The sequence below is a fragment of the Saccostrea cucullata genome, unplaced genomic scaffold (genome assembly GCF_032062105.1).
Source record: "Saccostrea cucullata isolate Sc308-1 unplaced genomic scaffold, CSIRO_AGI_Scuc_v1 ctg2912, whole genome shotgun sequence".
Classification (NCBI taxonomy): Eukaryota; Metazoa; Mollusca; class Bivalvia; order Ostreida; family Ostreidae; genus Saccostrea; species Saccostrea cuccullata.
The window spans coordinates 36271-39158 of record NW_026941467.1 but is presented as its reverse complement, the minus strand read 5'-3'; the positions used below and the strand labels follow the sequence as shown (position 1 = coordinate 39158).

General features: G+C 38.5%; 1 long non-coding RNA gene across 1 annotated transcript; it reads left to right on the top strand.

Annotated features, from left to right (window-relative positions):
- Window positions 1-1221: 1221 nt before the first annotated feature.
- On the top strand, window positions 1222-2637 carry LOC134257876 (uncharacterized). Its single transcript, XR_009990022.1, has 3 exons — window positions 1222-1490; window positions 1772-1882; window positions 2339-2637. It is a non-coding gene; the product is annotated as an uncharacterized LOC134257876 (long non-coding RNA).
- Window positions 2638-2888: the final 251 nt, after the last annotated feature.

Sequence of the window (2888 nt, the reverse complement as noted above, 5' to 3'; positions counted from 1 at the left end):
CATTTCAGGGAATTTATTTAGCAAATGATCTATGTTAATGTGATGGGCCATGGCACAACCCAACATTTATTTTCTAGTGGCAGCCCAGATGGGATGCCCAGCCCATGGTCTACAAAGTGGAGTACACAAACAAGGCACTCTCTGTATGTGGGAGGAAAGTCCTTGTCGGCAGCACTCCAAGTAAACCTGGTTGAGCCACCTGTGCTGTCACTTTCAGTGTTGTCTTGGTACACAGCTGTTACTGGTACAGACAGTGTGGGATAAGCATTCAGCGCTTCACTAATCTTCTCATTATGAATTGGCAGCTCAATCAGTGAAGAGGTTGCTGTTCCCTTTTCGTCTGTTACCAGCTCTTGGTAGGAGGACTCCTCTACATTGCTGGATGCCTGAGCATTTACACTGACTTGTTGCTATGCTCAGACGAAGGATCACTCCTAGACGGCTGTGTATTTGGTGTCAAGTCCAGTGGTTGTTGGCAGTTAGTGGTATATTCAGCATCTGAAGTTATTTGACAACCAGCAGTTGATTGCTTACTACTCGGTGGCCAAAACTCAGATGAACTGCCTTCAGAAACATCTTTGTCCTGTAAGTCTGTGTGAGAAATTACAGGAACTTGGAGACCATCCTGTGACACCATGGTGTTCCACTGTCTACCAGCAGGTGATATATCACCACTCGGTATTAGTGGAAACCCTGGTAGGCTCTTGCAGGTAACTGTGGATTTCTGCTGCTGCTGGTGCACTGCTGCAGTAAATGTTGGCTGCTGATGATGATACACTGCTGCAGCTGGCAGGACAGATTCACAGCTGCTGGTGTCTCCAGGTTTCAATGGTGAAGAACCATTTGATAATTCCTGGCCATGTCTGTGGGGAATTTCATTTGGGAACATAGCAGGACTTTGTACAGCTACCCCTTCCTGTGAGTGTGCCAACGGTGGTGGTGGCATTGGTGGTCCTCCATACATGCATTGCTGTGGGTATTGCTGTTGAGGTACCATGTATCCAGGTGGGAACATTCCAGGATATGGGCCATATGTACTGGGTATGCTGGAATAATCAATCCGAATTCAAGAGCAAAAATATATTTTAAAAAAAAAAGAAATTCACAATAATTTCACAACAAATCTCAAAAGGGAGTAAATGATTCATCTAGATAATTATCAAATATACAGTGGGTACCGTCCGTATAAAACTTATAAAATATACCTTCCGGCATGTACGTTACCAGTGACGTCACTGGAAAGAGAAGTCTGACGTCTGCAAGTTCTAGGGCCTAGCTAAAGGTGAGGAATGCATAAAATCAACAATTATTTAATTACTTTATGACTGTGTGTTGCATGTAAACTAAGGGGGGTGTTTTTTTTCAGTGTATTACATAATGGAGACGTGGGTTACCAAAAACTGAAAATATTGACCATGTTGAGCCAGTGAGCTGTCTTGGTCAGCACCCAGGTGTATCCATCAACACGGGCACGTTATATCAAAATGCAGGTGAAGTTTAAAAATACTGTTATAACAATTAAGTATTTATTTAAAATGTTTTTAACCTAACAAATAAGATGCAAAAAAAAGAAACAGCAACAATTTGATGTAAAGTTCCACTCACTGAATTATTTCTTTTTACAGTATTTAAAACATCACATTAGATGGTAAAGGAAATTATTATCTTTGAGTGCAATAATGGTGTAACAGTTTTGTTTTTACATATCTGCCCTTTTAATCCTTATGAATATAAATTGTGTTTGAGATTGAGAATTTTTATGTGATTTTAGATATGCATTCCAGGATGGTGACTGAAGCTCATCTTTGTAAACACCTATATAATGCCTAGAATGGACTCCAAAACAGATTCTTAAAGTTTAACCAGTATAATCTTGAATATGGTAATACTTTTAAAAAGGAATAAGATTTTCTTATCATATTGCTTTTAGACTTGCAAATACTACATGTAACTTGAAGCTTTTCATGTAAAATTTGAAATGCAATTGAGTTTGATGAATTTCACACTACTAAGAGTTATCTCCCTTGTCGGCATAACTCTCATTTTTCCCACTTTGTCCTTTGTAAGTTACCTGTTATTATTTTCAATCTTCAAACGTTATTGGACAATTTAGATCTATACCTGTATTGCCGAAGTTTGGGGCAACATGAAAATCTTAATGAACGATATTCAGTACAGATTTTATTTTTAAGAGACTGACCAATAAATTTGATAAGGTTAACAGAGGGAAAACAGGGCCTTACGCTGGATTGACCCTGCAAAGGGGAATAACTTTTGAAAAATTTAATGTGAAAGTCGTCTATTTTTTTTTCCATATGTTTTTTTTTTTAACCTCAAGGATAAAAAAGTATACACTTGGAACACACACAAAAACAGATGAGTCCATGCCAAGCTTAAGATTAATGCAGAAGGTAAGTTCAATTTTTCATTTCGTAACTCTTTTGGTTTTATCCAGATCGGACCTTACATATAATTAAGTCAGCTTCAGTATATAATAGAAGGATATGGAGATAACGAACAGTATTCAATCTCAAAGTTCATAAAACTATACAAAATAAGAGCAGAGCAAACACGGACCCCCGAAACATCAGAGGTGGGATCAGGTGCCATAATAAAACACCTATTTACTTACTATTCGGAAAATAGCTTGTTTATCATCACCCTAGACAACAAACTATTTCCCTCGGCTGCATCTTGGGGAATAGTTGTTGTCTTGGGGGATGATAAACTAGCTTTTGTCCTCATAGCCAGTATATAGGTGTACATGTATACTGTTTTTAGCTCTTCTGTGCCAAAGGCTCAAAGAGCTAATGCTACGGCCATTTGTGCGGTGTGCATAAACTTTTTATCTCACCTAAGCCAAAGGCTCAAGTGAGCTTTTCTGATCA